The sequence below is a fragment of the Sebastes fasciatus genome, chromosome 8, assembly GCF_043250625.1.
Source record: "Sebastes fasciatus isolate fSebFas1 chromosome 8, fSebFas1.pri, whole genome shotgun sequence".
In the NCBI taxonomy this organism is placed as follows: domain Eukaryota; kingdom Metazoa; phylum Chordata; class Actinopteri; order Perciformes; family Sebastidae; genus Sebastes; species Sebastes fasciatus.
The window spans coordinates 14,661,030-14,678,099 of NC_133802.1; the positions used below are offsets into that span (position 1 = coordinate 14,661,030).

Here is a 17,070-nt window from a genome sequence, read left to right on the forward strand (position 1 = left end):
TGTAAAAAAGTTCTCTCTCTGACTTTCTTTTTTTCTGAGATCGATTTCCGGGTCAGAAGCCCGAGGAGCGAGGAGACGAGGAGGCAAAAAATCAGGAATTGAGATGCCAGCTATAGTATCTTCACCGTGTTTACAGTTGTTTTTTGCACTGCCAGTCTGTTGCCACTAGATGTCACTAAACACCTTTGAGTTAACAAGAGTATGTTGAGGGTAGAACTTGTGATTTCCCATGACCATGTAAATGTTGGATATTCAGTTAAAACTGACTTCTATATTTAGTTGGTGCACTATAATGTAAACTGTTATCTGTCAGTAGATCAAAACAAACCATAGACCACACACAGTGGATACCAAAGCGATCAGGTTCCTTCTTCAGAATGCTTTAGTTTTTCTAACATTGTGAATTCAAAGAGAATTTAATTGGTACAGAAAATTCTCACAATATAATTGCTTCCAGTTAGGTTGAATTTCCCTCAGCAGCATAAAGTATAACCACAGCAGAGAGAGGGAGGCATTATAGTCTGAGATTGCATTGTTTTATCAAAGCAGAAAGAAAGGAAGGGAAGAGAAAAATATTTCCTTTTGACAATCTGTGAGAGCTGTCAGTGTTTAAGAGTCTAATATATGTTTGAATTAAATCATTTGCATGTGATTGTTTGATGTTTTGTGTAGGTTAGGGGTCAAGGTTATGCATGCAGTGGATACAGTCCCTGAGCATTCACACATTTATATGTAACAAGAGAAATGGAGTGATCAAATAAACAGTCTGTATCATTATATCATGAGCATAAAGTTATTGCTCCTATAAGAGCTAGACCAAAACCAGCTAATCTACTTTAAGGCATTTGCTCCTCCAGCAACCTCATCTCCACAAAACAAACACCTCCTCTCTTCGCCCTGTTTGTGTTAGATGCTGAGTGGCTTTGGCAGGGCGCTTTGCTCAACTGAGAGTTGAAAGAACCAGCGCTGCAAAAAAAACAAGAATATTCTTTCCCCTGATCGAACAGAGATGTGTTTTCAGTTCTTTCTTTTTTTGTTGGAGACTAGATAATCAGCACGTTGCCTCTGTCGGGCTCACGGGCAGATGAAATTTCAAAATGTTTATCATTGCATCAATCCATAAAGAGTGAAAGCAGATGTTTTTTTGTCTTATGATTTGTCCATTAATACAAAGTGAACTAAAAAGGGAATGGTAATGGAAAGAGCCTGCAATGTGAGCGTCTGGTGATTATGCTCAAAACCTCAGACATGTTGTAATTTCTTTACAAATAACAATCAGGAAGTTTTTGAGTCAATAAAGAGAAAAATATAAATGAATTTTATACTCAAAATTGTTTTTTATTTACTTGATTGATAGAGGGATGCGATGCAACCATTAGACACAGGACTAAAACGCTTTACAAATGGTGCCTTCAAATGGGGCCGTGTTTACAGTGTTCAGGAGAAGAATCCATATGAACGCCCCCTTCTTATCTTATTCATGCCCTCTTAAGTGGAACGTTTCTGAAAGCTCAGAGTTCACGAGCTGTGACGTGTTTGTTGATGCTGTCAGAAATGGCGGAGGCCATGGAAGTTAATTAATTATGGAATATAATAAGTTAATACATTGTAATTTTAGTAATATATTGTTTTTCTTTGTAATTGTATGATATGTCTGAGGAAAATGTTGATATTCCCAACTGACTAATCTCTTTCCTCTGTCATTATGCCTTTACATTTACTACATAATGTTACCCACATGCTACAGCTTGATAAATTGTTAGCCTTTCTGGCTTCCAGACACCGACAGTAACGTTAATATTGCCGTTGCTTAGCAACTTCTCATGTTGTAAACACAAGCTCACAAGTTTCATTTGAAGGCACCAATATACACAAAACACCATTATTTGGATTTTGTGATTTTAGTGAAATTCTCACATTGATGAACCAACCTAACTCCATTTGTCATGTATTTTTAGCAAGCTAACAGTCACAGCAAATCTGACCTTGGCTCTTCCAAACATAAGTCAGTCATCCAAAAGTGAAAAAAACCCCACAGAGATTGTAAGATTTCAGTGCTACTCTCCTCCTCCTCCTCCATTATTATCTTTTTGTAGCTCACCTCTGGGTTGCTTGGTCAGTTCTCCGTTTACAATGGTTTTGACCCTTTCACTATGCAGCACTGTCATATTGTGCTGCCACTGACAGAGCACTTGGATCCAAATATAAGAATTCTGCACAGCCATATAAACCAGCAGGTGAACAGACCCTCCTTGTGCACTTGTGTGGACCGTTGATGGAGATAGAGAGGTGAAGTCCTGGCCCTTCCGGTGGACCATCATGGGACCTTATTTTTGATAAAATATGTACGGTAGTCAAGAGTGAGAGACAAATATTTTTTTGATCCCGTTTCAATTGCGCCATGAATCACACATATGATGTTTGTCAATTTAAAACCTAATTTTGCAAGTCAAGAAAGTCGCAGTTTGTCGTAGTATAATTTAGTTTTGTGTGAAACCGCTCAGTGAACTACATTTCTCGTCTCGCGAAATAAACGTCACCAACACTAGCTAGCTAACTTAGCTATTTTCCCAAGCCCCCAGGAACAGTACTTTTCCACTCGGAAGTCGAGCCATTTTGGCATTGTGCGCCATTGAGCAACTTTCATAGGAATGAATGAGGCCTCGCCTCCAACGCTGTATCCAGTTCTCTTTATACAGCCATGGTCTCGCATAATAAACGTCACCAACATTAGCTAGCTAGCTAACTTAGCTATGTTCCAAACACAAATGAAACGTTATCTTACCTGATGTGTTTTATCCAGAGACATCCCAGTATGAAACACACAGGCATCATAGCTTCAGAGAAAACAAACGTTACTATGCGCCTTTTCGGTGTGTAGTCCTTCTAACTACATATTTTCAGTCTTATACTTCAACAGTTTTACAACAAATTTGACTTTCTTGACTTGCAAAATTATCTTTTAAAATCGACAAACGCCATATGTGTGATTCATGGCGCAATCAAAAAGGGATAAAAAAAATATATTTGTCACTCTCACTCGCAAACTCCGATCAAACGGTCAAACTAAGCAGCGCTGATCAAATATTAATCAATATTCTGTTACTGTAATGCCTATTTCTCGTCTCAAATGTTTTCAGAAACATCTTGTAGTGTACTGTTTGGCTGTAAAATGAGAAAGTTTGTGACCCAACAGACATATTGAGATCTGTTGAGGAAATACCAAGCACCGCCCAGCAGCCAGACCACAGCCAATAGGAACGCTCTCTCTCTGAAATGACCTGAAAGTCTCCCGTCACGGGAGATTTTTTAAAACCCTGAAAACAGAGCCATGAGGAGGTGCAGAAGTCTAGTTTTCTCTCCGAACACTTGAATTACAAAATGCTGAAAGATTATTATGGAATTTTTTGCCCAATGATGTCAAAAAAATTCTGCCGACTGCAGGTTTAAAAGTACAAAAACACTCCATCTCCCTCCCACTGCAGTGTAATGCAGTGGGAGTGCAATGTGGGCGTGATTGACAAGAAAAAGCAGCAACGCCTCCTTTTTTCCCCTCTCCTCATTGGCTGGAGAGAGGAAGTCATAATTTGGGGCTCTCCCCATTATTGAAACTGCCATATTATTTTAGAAATTGTCAATAACTATAATGAAAAAACATTCTTCCACAGACTCAAATATGATCCACATAAAACTTTAATGATAAAAAAAACAACATAAAAATGCAAATGACCCACTCCAACCCCACCTGCAGATGCTAACACATCTGGCAAAGCTCCCCTATAAGCTCTAATGTTGGGAGGGGGAATTTGAAAAGTCCTTAGCATCCAAGTTGCATTCATGGTTTGTTTTGATCTCAGTTTCCTATTTCTGTCGTCCATTGAAGAGAAATCTCTGGGCCATCCCACAAACCAACCCCCCACCCCCTTGATGCGCGTGCCCGTGCCGTGGAGCTCCCCCCTCGCTGCGCGCATCGTGATCTAGTGGATGCAGAGTCTTTGCAGAGAGAAACGCAGGGTCACCTTCTGTCACTGCAAGGGGAAATACTGAACAAATTGCAGCATAGGCTATTGAGTGGTAGTGCGCTTCAGCAGCAGCAGCAGCAGCATCTCTGGTAAGTCAGTGTGTGTGTGTGTGTGTGTGTGTGTGTGTGTGTGTGTTGATGCCACATTGGTGCACTAGTAAGAGGAGCTGAGCATCCTTTCAGGCGACGCAGGGATAAAGGAATCTGGCATCATTTTCCACATCGTTTGGATAATGTCTCATTCCCTCTCTGCTGCTGCGATACCGACCAAGAAGTATTACAGATTTCATTCGCAATAGCCATATTTTCAATTATGCATGCGTCATTTTAAATGGTGTGCATATACGCCAAGGGTGAATCTTGCATCATCTTGGATTACTATACTACATGCTTTGCTTGTATTCTTGAGTTTTGTTTTTTGCACAGTATTGCTAATGTTATTGCTTTCCTCTTTGAAACGACAAGCATGATGCAGGGTGTTGTTTTTACTATGCAGCTTCGAAAAGCAAAATTTGACCTCAGTGTCCAAAGTGGATTACCAATGCTGTATGTTTATCTGCTTAAGTATTCTCTACAGATATGATATATCAAAACAGATATGATGCCATTGCTAAGTATAGGCCTGCACCATAGCATATAGATGGAGATGATGGTGGTCAAGGCTGGAGGATGAGATGATTGCCATTTTATGTTTCCTTTCCATGCGTCAAACGGGTAAACAAGAGGACAGGAGCGTGCCTAACGTCGATCAAACATGTCGTGATCATGTATGCATACAGTGAGTGGGTTTTTATCGGGAGCAATGCTCTGGATAGGAGTCAGGAATTGCTTAATATGTGAGTGTTTCTCGGTGAAATGGACGCGGATGATGTTAATGAGAGCTCTCCAGCTCTGACGTTATGTAATTGGTTGTCAGAGCGCAGCGAGGAGCCATCTCTCTGGCGTCATTGTTTCTTCTTCCTCTGACAAACCAACAAGAGGAGGAGCATCCTGTTTTTCTACACGGGATTAAAGGTGCATGTGGTCGAATTTACCCCCTTAGTTGAAATCCATCCAGGCTTACAGCTGACCACGTTTAGCAGCAGGAGAAGTTATCTTATTGCTGGTGTTTTTGGAGCTGCATGGGGGCGTCACATAGAGAATATGTGGCTCATTAAAGGGGCTGTTGTGTGTGTTTTTTCTGTGTGTGTCTGTAGCTTGTAATGGTGACGTAGCAGATGACAGACAGACAGGTTTGCTGGTGCCCTCAGCCTCAGCAGTTTGTTGTGGAGCTGTCCGCGGTGCTGAACTCGCTGTGTTGCCGGAGTGCATGATATCTGTCAGCAGCCAAGGTGCCCCCAAGAGAGCCTGACAACCAGGCAGGCTGCAGAGAGGAGACTATCAGAGAGAGGGTAATCCAATTGTGTTGCGGAAAGGGGAAAGTCAAAGAGTACCTGCTATTTATTAGAGGACTCCTCACTCTCTCTTCACGGTGGAGGCGAGTTAAAAGCGCATCACCAGGAACTCATTGATATTTCAGCAAAGGCAGAATATTCTATCTATTTATCTATCTATCTTTCTGTCTGTCTGTGTGTAGCAGTGGTTTCCAACATTTATGGCTCTTAAACCTGCAGTAGGCCGTATATTTTTGGCATCATTGGGCAAAAATGCTATAATAACCTTCAGCATATTGTAATTCAAGTGCTCTGAGAGAAAACTAGACTTCTACACCTCCTCATGTCTCTGTTTTCAGGCTTTAGAAAATTCACAGGTCATTAGAGAAAGAGAGCGTTCCTATTGGCTGTTCATTCAACGGAGGCAGCTGTCACTCACTGCTGAACTCTGATCAAACGGTCAAACTAGGCAGCGCTGATCAAATATGAATCAATATTCTGTTACTGTAATGCCTATTTCTTGCCTCAAATGTTTTCAGAAACATCTTATAGTGTACTGTTTAGCTGTAAAATGAGAAAGTTTTCTCCGGCCGGTGGGCGTTGCTTTGTATTTCCTCAACTGATCAATCAATCAAACTGATTACATTTAAACAGTACACTACAAGATGTTTCTGAAAACGTTTTAGGTGAGAAATAGGCATTACAGTAACAAAATATTGATTCATATTTGATCAGTTCGCGAGTGATTGACAGCTGCTCAGAGATGGCAGGGCTCCAGCTCGGCTCTGATTGGTCGTTTTCCTCCGGTCTGTGAAATCTTGCAGATGCGATTAGGAGCACCAGAGGACACAGAGGCACATGATTTTTTTCAGATTACCTGTCTGATGCACTGCTGTCAGGATATAGTGACCGTTTTATAAAAACAGCTTTTTTTTAATCATATTTGCTCCAATTCGACCCACTGCAACTTTACACACAAGAATTAGGGCCTTTGTGTGTTTCATATGAATGACTTTTACCGCCCTGTAGGGATAAAAATATTCACTATTTTTACATGGGGAATAAAAGCCATAAAATAAAAAAAATGTGAGGAAAGTCATAGGAAACACAAACATGATTTTGTGCAAAACTAATCTATTATTTACTTTCTTGTCCCTTTAATCATTGTTTGGCCCTTCAGGTTTATCTTCAGATTTATCCACAGATTGGGCCTATTTAGACCTAAATTGGGGCCTAGTAAGTAAAGCCGGGTATCAAACCTTAATACCTATTTGTGCAGACCAAATATTGAAAACTGTCAAGTACCAAAAGCTGGCATTGAAAGTCAGGGTAGATTTATTATGTTGTTTACTTATTCTTTGATCAGATAGTTCCCGAATTACTCATTTTTTCCATGTCTATACAATTTTATCTGGCCAAGGGAATTGTACAGCTGCTTGTTTTTATGCAAGATTTAAGAGGTGTGGCCACTTTTGTTAAAGATGCAAAAATATGTCTCCAGCTCTCAGAGTGGGTAATTGAAAAAAGTGTTGGTTTCAATACTGAAACTCAGATATTTCATTGGCAAATATCCAGCCCCACTGGTAAACCTCACCGGCCCTGTCACAACTGTATTCCTCTCTATTTATGTGCATTTGTTTGTGTCAGTGTACTACAGCACTTGTCCGTGTCCTTGAGAGGCACCGAGCTGTTAATTAAGTCACATACTATCCTTCCTCTCACTTTGAAGCTGTTTATTTTCTAAAGCCACAAGTACTCAAACTTCCTGTAGTGCTCACAGTGTGTCTGGGGTACCGTTCATTTTGTGTTTCCATGCTCGACTTGTTTTTGTTTTTGATTATGGCGAAGCCGCATCTCCTTGCTCAGAAGGGTCGTTGTCAGAATTTAATTAGGATTTGCACTCACGCAACCGCTGATTTGATCTGTGGTTATCTTTAATAGAAAACCGTAGTGACATTAATGTTATCTACCACAGGGAACATGGTGTATAGCAAGCTTAACCCAAGAAGTGAAAACGTAATAGTTTTGGGCAGTTCTTTTGCTAAATGGTTTTAGGTAGTTTTTAATCCGACTCCTCTTCAATTTGGTTTCTTTCTGGCCATGTCCATAATAACTGACAAAGGATTAACAGGAGCGTGGGATTTGTGGGAAGCACTGCGGTTCAAGCTATTGTCATTTCGTTGTTTATTCTTCTATTTAACGTGGGAAAAATAGGTGCAGTGCTTCTGACAAGTGAGGGTTGCTTTGTTCCTATCACAGTACGTTGGTCTCTTCTCTTATGTTTCATTACAATACATCAAGACAATGCAAGGGCTAATAGAGAAACTGGTGCAGAATACTGATATATATGTGCAGCTCACACAGAATAGGTTTCAATTCAATCTGATTCTCGCTGTGTGTGTCTCTCTCACATGGAAGAATGGTGTGTTTCCTCATGTAGGTGACCTTTTGTTTTGCTGTGTCACATTGTCCGTGTTTTTGACGGTGCTGAGACACCATGTGTGAAGGAGAGAGCTGGCAATGTGTGAAATAGTGGGGTTGTTTTTTTATGTGTTTGTTGACTGTAAGGGTTAAAGGCTGCTTTTCCTCCGTGAAAAGAGGAGATAGTGGTGTCTGACAAGGTGTGAAAAAAGAGGCAATGTAAGAACAGAGAGTCTGAAGGGCAGCTGGAGCATCTCATTTCTCTGAGTGCAGCGGAGAACACACATGAGGTAGCGCTTCTATCCTCGCTGGTTGATTTACGACATTGGAGATGATCAAAAGAGTCCACGGCGCCTTTGGCTGCACAAAAACACACTTACTTTGTTTTTCTATCCGTGAATCTGTTTCCATGCGTTCATTTTATGCTAATTGGAGAGATGAACAGAAGTAAGATGCTATTGATATTCTATTTATCTATGAAATACCCTCAAGAGGATGGGATGCTATAATGTTTACATTGATCAGAAACGTCTTTTGGTGCATATCGTAGATAACGTTTCTCCAGTTTTCCACTCAAACAAGTGTGTTTGTTTTAGTAGAACAGTATGAATGAGGTCCATGTTACCAGCTGGTTTTCATGCAGTCAGTGTTTGCCTCCTCTGAACCATCATCGTGTAGCTGTGGCTCAACCTGAGGCCGAACACTGAGTCAGTGTGTGTCATGATCTTTTGGGTAATTCAAAATGGAGTCCCAGCGTATGAATCGTGCTGGAGTTTGGATCAATACTGGTGTGAATGGTTAAACATCAGCGTCAATGGGGGTTTCGTTTATGCATTGTTTGGTGGTGATTGAGTGATTGAATGCAGCAGTTTCAGATCATTGCTGTGAACACTAGAGGGTGTGTTCCTCATGGACATATTCAGACAGATGGTATAATGTTGCCTTCTTGACTGGATGGTAAAGCAGTTGTCATGGTATGTCATGGTAAACTAGCTGCAAATAACAATTATTTAACCGATTAGTCGCTTGGTCTATAAAGAGTCAAATGTGTTATTTTGTCCGACCAGCAGTCTAAAACTCAAAGATATTTAATCTGTTATTACACATAATAAAGAAAACAAGCAAATATTCACATTTAAGAAGATGGAAACAGATCATGTTGATCATGTTTATCAATTAATAATAAATAAATGTGATAAATTAATTATCAAAATTGTTGTCGGTTCATTTTCTATTAGTGGACGATTAATCAATTAATCGTTTCACCTCTATCAGAAACTGCAGCTTGATGATTTCTTCATCATGAGACCGCTGACCTCTGTATCTTTCAGATGAAAAGCACCAGTGGCGTTAAGTGACCATGACTCAGCATTTTAACTTGTGCCAGAATCTGTTGGACGTGGTCATTGTCAGGCGTCCCATGGTGCCCACATCTCAGGTTGCTTCATTCGATGGGTGGGCTGCTTCGTCGTGGGTTTATTGCCTGAAATCCAGTCCATCCATCTGTTATCTAAACTGCCCATCCTGTTCATAAGGTGCAGCAGGAGGAGTACATCCCAGCACACACACACTTACACTGGGCGAGAGGTGGGGTACACCCTACACAGGGAGAACGATTCAGTCACACTACATAAATGACTAAAAACACAGACTTTTTCAAATACAAATGCAGAAAAGAGAATAACTTGCGTCAGTCACATTAGATTTAAGAAGACAGATTAAGCTGAATTGAAGTCATTATAGCCTCGTCAGCATTCTTCACTCAATGTCTAGGTATTAAAGCAGCATAGCCGTATGATGATATGTGCATGATGTTGAAGCTAGAGCTGCAGCTGGCAATTTTTACTATTCATTGGATTCAATTGTGAAAAAATATTGCCCTGAGCCCAAAGTGACACCTTCAAACTGCTTGGTATTTGACATAAACAGTCGAAAACACAAAGATATTCCATTTATAATGATGGAGAAAAGCGGCGAATCCTCACATTTGAGAAGTTGGAACCAGAATCCAACTAGCATAACGTTAGTTTTCTAGCTCGTTGCTGAGCCAAAAGGCTGTATGAGCTGAGCGGAGTCGAATTATCTCTCGTTGCCAAGTCGTTGCTAAGGTCCGTCCAATTTACTGGAGCAGTGAACAATGTTTCCATTGCAAAAGAAACCTTATGGGATGGTAATGATTTTTCCAGGTATTAGCAAACCCTCAGGCTTATATGTGTATGTAGCACTTATAAAGCACATTCTTGTCTTTACAATCAAATGATTCACCTGTCTAATATAATGCAACAGCTGTGCACAACAACTATATTGATAGTTTAAAGTTTTGTAGTGTGGGTGAGCAGTATATCTGTTGAATTGTGTGCTGTGTGGGCTGCATACTGTTAAAATGTGGTATGTGTTAGTGACAAAATGAATGCTGAATGTATACATTATACATGACATCATTATCAGTATGATATGTTGTCTGCTGATCCTTTCACTCCAAATAGACCTACGGTACATAATTGCTTTTACTGTATTTGAACAGCACTTGTAAAGTTCATAACTTGTTCCCTTTTATTTTCATTTTAACTGGTTTATAATTCTGCCAACTTTAATTATGTACATCATCTGTTGTATTAGTGTGCAACCATAAAGAAACAGAGGAGGCTGATATCATTAATTAAATCTTCCCACAGTGTCAGAGTTTACTAATCTCCCTTTAACTGTGACAGTTTTAAAATGAAATTCAACTAATCTCTTAATATCTCCGTTAACATTTATTTTAATTGGTGTTTTGACTCGTATTGGGCTGATTTCCATTTCTATTCCCATTAAGAGCAATTTAGCTGCACTTAAACTCACTGTTACTTGATGCTCAATAGACTGACCCCAACATCTCATGTTTTATTTCAGGTGATCTCCTGCAGGGGACCAACAGCTCTCTCTAAGGTTTATGGAAACCTGACCTCCCATTGGTGGAGAAGGTGAGTTGTACACGTTTGTGCTGTCTTCTTCAAAATCTTCCCGTTTTGCTTGATCCTCATTTAGTCTCAAGTTTCACAGGTACTCCATCAAGTGCTTTTTAAGGACCTTTTGTATAATGTATAATGGTAAATACACCACTTGAGGTAATTAATAGCTCTTTGTCAATGGTGTTAATATTTCATGAGGGTGTTCCAGTCTGTCAGTGAGCTAACCGAGGTCATTTTTTGTTTCTTATTTTAGACTTTTTTTATTGAATCGTTCTTTATGTGGTCTATTCTCTGCATGATTAATATTAGGTATAGGATTACAACGCTACTGTAGGGTTGCATTTCAGCTCTCTAGCTACAGTTGATCGTATCCACTGATCTGTAGTCCCTTTGGGTCGCAATAATATTTAGACTCTCTGTTTGTTTTTAGAGGAGGTTGCCTCAGAATTTACCTTTTATTACCTCACTAAGAGCAGCTCTCACGGTCTCACCGGAGAGAATAGTGACTCAGGAGTGATTATTGATTTCCTCGTTTGAGGTCTTTGTTTTGTTGTGTGCATCATGGCAGAGCCTCACTGCAGCTGTTTGATGAGCACAGACTGTTGTTTGTGTAATGCAGGGGAGGCTCATTAGAACATGGTGGCCCAGTTCGGTAAGGTTTCTCCAGGGATCCTGTGCAGTTTGGACTGGGAGAGGAAGCTGGGTCAGAAGAATATTATAGTGTTTATACTGTAGGTAAACAAAATCTGCTCAAAGGTTTAGCAGGAAGGCCCTGCGAACAAAATAATATCACCAGCAGTAATATTATACCTGTTAGTCTAGTCCAGACATTATTCGCCTTTTGTCCACAAATACACTGGTGATATCATGTTGTATTTTTGATTTGCAGAGATGTCTCTGTTATTTAGTTGTTGTGTTTAAGATAAGCTAAAAATGAGTCATCAGCTCAGGGATTTCTACTTTTCAATCATCTTACTTTCAAATGTTTAACTAAGGAGAATATGAACCAATTTCAATCCGCATTTTCATAATATCAATGTGCCATTATTTAAAGGTGCTCTATATGATATCCAGAGCATTAATATACTGTAGCAGCAAACAACTATTAGCTATGGAAAGATACTGTATAGAGAAGTAATGTCTATCTGAACAGAGGATGAAGTCGTTTTCCCTCTGTGTGTGTTGTAATCCGAGCTTCTCCTTGCTTTGTTTGCATAGCTGGGCCGGCCATGTGTGCCTTTTAGTGCATGTGAGCGTGCCCCATTGGCTTGCTCACGGCCGTCGCTCTGCACTGCCCTCATACGGCGGTTACAGCTGATGACACCGTCCCGACCGGCGGCACCGTTGCGGAAGCGTAGCACCCGCCCTCCTGTCCGCACTTTTAGCACCATTAGCTGCGAGCTGCCAGTTCAGCTGTCCATGTTGAGAGCAGTTGTGGAGACAATAGAAATGCTTCCAATCTCGCATTTAGCACCTTTAATAATCACTAAAATATACCTACTGGTCTAGTAAGGTCTTGATTTAGAACAAGTCCCTATCCAGTCATGATTATTTTTAGGGAAAGTCATAAATGAATGTGATACTTTGAGGTGGCAATACACTACATCTGTAATAATCTTCTATATTTCACAAATAACAGCTCTGTTGAGGAAAAGGAAGTATAATGTATGTGTTACAATCTGTTGTGGTTGCAGCACAGCCAGTAATAATGTTTAAAGAGCAAGCAATCAAATAAAACCCACCATTTCATTTGATGTGTTTATTATCTGTCAGCCTCACTTTGCAGCATGGCCTCGAAACATTTGGAAAGTAGGATAATGATATTCTAAATAGTTAAAGTTAGATTTAGAGTTGATCGCTGCTTCCTCCTCATGCCAGCTGGGGAGGTCGCCCAGGCTTGGTGGCTTGTTTATGCCTGCAGGCTGGTTAGCCAATTCCTACATGGAAACATTTACACCAGACTTATTTATTTTTTCTTCCATCTTTATTTAACAACTGGCAGCACTAGTTTGGCTCATGATTATGCATATCCATCCATCACTCTCCAAGCCAAATTGGCGATATCTGTTGAAAAGACTGCTTCAAATGAATACTGCAGGTGTGTGCCAATTCAAAGTATGATATATTTTTGAGTTTTTGCATTTAATTGCTGAGTTATGTCTTCATGCAGTCTTATTGCTTGTTTTCTGTGAGTTGACTTTCTCCATAAACAAGTAATCGGTCAGTTAGTCTACTTCAATGGCTTCTGGGTATTATAGGTGGGTATAAATAGGGATGTAAGGTGATTATAGTCTGGACATTCACTTGACGTATCTCTGGGCAAACTGGTGCTTGTTACTTGTATTCTCGTGTCAGTTTCCTGTTATCATGATCGTAGTTAACTAAATCGAGGAGGTGTTCATTGCATTGTCACTGTGTCCGACACACCATTTTACTTTTCTTTCATATATTTGTGTGTTAGCAGGAGATAGCTTGTTGCTATGTTAATGGTCAGTATTTGAGGAACATGAGATTTCCCATGCATAGAGTTTTTCAGCCATGCTAGCATTGTGGCTCTATGGATCAATGTGGGCGAAGTCCTTCATGAAATCTTGTACATACATACATGGTCCCTAGAGGATGAATGATACTGACTTCAATGATCCCCCCCTTTTCCCCTAGCGCCACCATGAGGTGGACATTTGTGTTTTTATAGTCAAATTACTAATAGACTATTGGATGGATTAGAATGAATAAGGTTACAAACATTCATGTCCCCCTCAGGATGAATTGCATTAACTTTGATGATTTCTTTTGTGCCATCATCTGGTCAAAATATCAGTTTGCCCAACAATTTATATGACTAAATACCTGCAAAACTAATATAGAATATAATATAATGACATTACCATCAGTCTCAGCTGTATGTTTTGCTTATTGCTAATGTTAATATGCTAACACGCTAAACCAAGATGGAGATGGTGAACTCTCTTATTTTATTGTGTTTTAATCTTCTTAATATCTTTTCAAGGGACATCCAGCTGACTGTGGGAGATTTTCATTTTGCTGTGTAAGCAGCCCCTCCTCTCTTCCCTTTCATGTACAAACAAAAGCAAAGATACATTTTTATCATCAGAAACATCAAGTTTCCTACTGGTTCTCAAAGTCAGTATGAAATAATTTCATTTAGCAGTTCGCATGTTGGAAAGTAAACCAAAGGCCGTTACTAACGGACCTTGGGGCTGCATTTAAAGTGGTAGTCTCAAAGACTGTCATTGAAATAAATGTCCGTTAAGTCACTAATGTGTATCGTCGAAGGAGGGAACACAATGGTGATTGAGCTCACAGTATGGCCCACTGATGAATGATTTGCAATATTTATAGATCTGCAGTATTACACTGAGGTGATGTTTTGCAGTTAACGATGACTAAACGAGCAGTGGAGTAGTAACGTTACGAGGCACATAGAAAATGTAAATGAGTCAAATTTAACAACTTAATGCTTCATCCACACTTGTCACAGCGAAGGAAAGCATATTGCTATCGCCAGATGAGTGACGACTTTGTTTTCTGTAAGCAGTGGGGAATTAGCAAGATAGCTAGTATTAGCAAGATAGCAGCGGACAGCTGGCTGTTTAGCTCTTGGGCTGGTTCCGCCAGGCCTTGGTGCTGCACTGATTACGAAAAAATGAGCCTAACAGCGCCGGGTCTAAACGGTCCCTCCGCCTGGGGACAAGCTACCTAGCTAACTAGCCAGCCAGCTGTCTCCAGGAGCTGCATCCGTTCTCTTCCTGGCGAACTGCGACCACACACTTTACAGCCCCGTTGACGTGGGTTCTGTTGTCAAAAAAATGACTTGCTCCCACACACACTTTTCTCTGCTTTATTAGTCAACGTTTCAGTCAACAAGGACCTTCCTCAGGACATTAAGAAGATAAAATGGTGGTGTGTGTTCTTTTAAATACCACCAAATCAATGTGATTGGATGATTGGAAGTGTTTGCCATCCGTATTGGTTGAGGAAGTGACATCATCACATATCCATTGCACCATGAAAAAAAGAGAAGAGAAAAAAAATACACGTCAAACAAAGAACATCAAACTTACATCACTATTGAAGGAAAATACTAATAATCTTACCATAAATTATCACATGGCACATGATCATAAGTATATAAAGTTACACATGGGTTCTGTTGTCACCATAACAACTAACAACAATTGCCATTTTCTTTTGTACTAGTCAAATTACCACAGCAAACAATTCAATGACCCTTCTACTCTACTATTCTATTTCTATGGTGGCGACATTCACAGAAAAAAATGCTGTATTACAGTTTTTCTCCATTGTATACAGACACAAAAATTGAACTATGCACACAATTCTGAAAACTCGTCACCACGGACACCCATTTCATAATAATAATAATACTTTAATCAGTAGGCCATAGGTTCAATCACCATTGTGTTACCTCATTTGGCTATAGATATAGTGACTTAACAGACATTTATTTGAATAAAAATCTAAGAGATTGCCACTTTAAATTAATCTGTAGCACACCCTCCTTTACAATAACTCCACCACCCACTTCTCATAAATTCACATACACACATGTACAGGCAGTGCGTTTGAAGGGAGCCCATCAGTATTCAGTGCAGCATTCCCAGATTGACTGTTGCCTCGCTCATTCACTCCCTCCCTCCCTTCCTCTGCTCCGTCTTTCTGCCTGGATGTGAGGAAAAAGTGGACTGGAACCAGAGCCGCCGTCCTCTCTGCTCCATCTCACAGCCACTGCTGCATGTCTGCAGTTCATTCCTTCATCACCACCCATCACAATATGTCTGTCTTCCCCTCCTCCGCTCTGCTCTGCCTCTGTTGCCCTTCTCTTCCTGCCCTCCCCCGGCCGTTTCTTAACCCTGTCGTCACCACACTGTCACCAGGAGGCTTGTGGCAAGAGGCTTGATAGTTACATAACCACTGCAGCAGCGCTCGGGACTCTGTGGTAAATCACAACGCAGTCGCAAATGTGTGTGTGTGTGTGTGTTTTATAGGTGCTGCCTGTTGTAAAATGTATGTCATAGCCAAATTTGGAGACGGATCCAGTCGGCATCCATTCAATAGTCTCTTCCTTTCTCTCTCTCTGTCTGTCTCTCTCTCTGTCCCTCTGTTTGTTTCCAGCTGTCTGGGATCTCTCACTGTTTATCTGTTCTTGAAAAAGGCTTTTTGGTTTATATCCTTACAAAGTGTCTGGCATGGATGGTTCAACAGGACAGCTAGATGTACAAACACTTTACTCCAAGAAACACAGGGGTCTCCTGCATAATTTTACAGTAGTACAGGAGTTTCCAGCTGAATGCTAACATGCTCACTATGACTATGCTGACATGTTGATGTTTAGCAGGTATCATGTTTGCCATGTTCACCATCCTATGGCTGGCCCACTCAAAGAAAATTCAAATATCCAGATAACAGATGTTGAAAATGTAGGAGACCCCACACATAATGACATGTTATGTTCAATTTTTGATTTGGCCAAAACAGCACACCACACACTGACAGATTTCATTCATGAACGAGAAGTATCGACTCTCAGAACTGGACATTTTTGCAAAATATCTTGTGATCAAACGTGACTTTGTGGTGTAAACAAACACGGCGGACGACTGGCATCAGTGTTAGTTTTTGCACTGCTTTTACTGAAAATTGACGAAGAAAAAAATATGGATGAAGTCACTGAGACATCTTGAATAAACACTTGAGTTGTTGCCACAAATCAACAAGATGGTCCTTCATTTCTGAGGTCCATCTTACTACTACTTTATGCTTCGCGTTTGCACTTGCTGCGGTTGACTTCCTTCTTTAGTCTGCTTGGTTCCCAACTGGCTATCGTTCTTTCCCACATTGATGCATCATCAGCTGTCTTCGGGATTCCCCACACATATCGTAAATATTGAACATGTTTAGTATTTGCGTTTTGAATCGACCCGATATCCAATATCGGTATCAGTGCATCCCTGTTTCTCACTGCAATGCTGCTTGGGATTTGTAATTCTGTCATGAAATGTTTATGTACTCAGTCTTGTATCTTTGACTCTTGTCAGTTAACTGTTTTTTGTTGTTTTTCATTAACTTTGCAAGTAGTTTGTACTGATGGTTCAACAGGGAGAGTTTGATGCCCATCCAAGAGTGGATAATGTTTCAGCAGCCAGTAACCTAACTTGTTTCAAGCAGATATTAAACATAACGTTTACCTCTGGATCTCTAGGTAACTGACACCTCCCTCGTCACTCCTCTGTAGGAACTTACTTTTTACAGGTAGGCTCTA

General features: G+C 40.4%; 1 protein-coding gene across 2 annotated transcripts in view; it reads left to right on the forward strand.

The window, feature by feature from the left end:
- The first annotated feature begins 3,950 nt into the window (after positions 1 to 3,950).
- pacsin1a (protein kinase C and casein kinase substrate in neurons 1a) overlaps positions 3,951 to 17,070 on the forward strand; it is a 40,856-nt gene continuing 27,736 nt past the window's right edge. The window contains exons 1-2 of one of the 2 annotated variants that reach the window (XM_074643695.1): positions 3,951 to 4,111; positions 10,708 to 10,778. The gene's annotated coding sequence lies outside the window, so the exon portion shown is untranslated. Of the gene's footprint in view, positions 4,112 to 4,169; positions 4,296 to 10,707; positions 10,779 to 17,070 lie in introns of those variants that run through there. The other variant, XM_074643694.1, reaches the window with a different exon arrangement.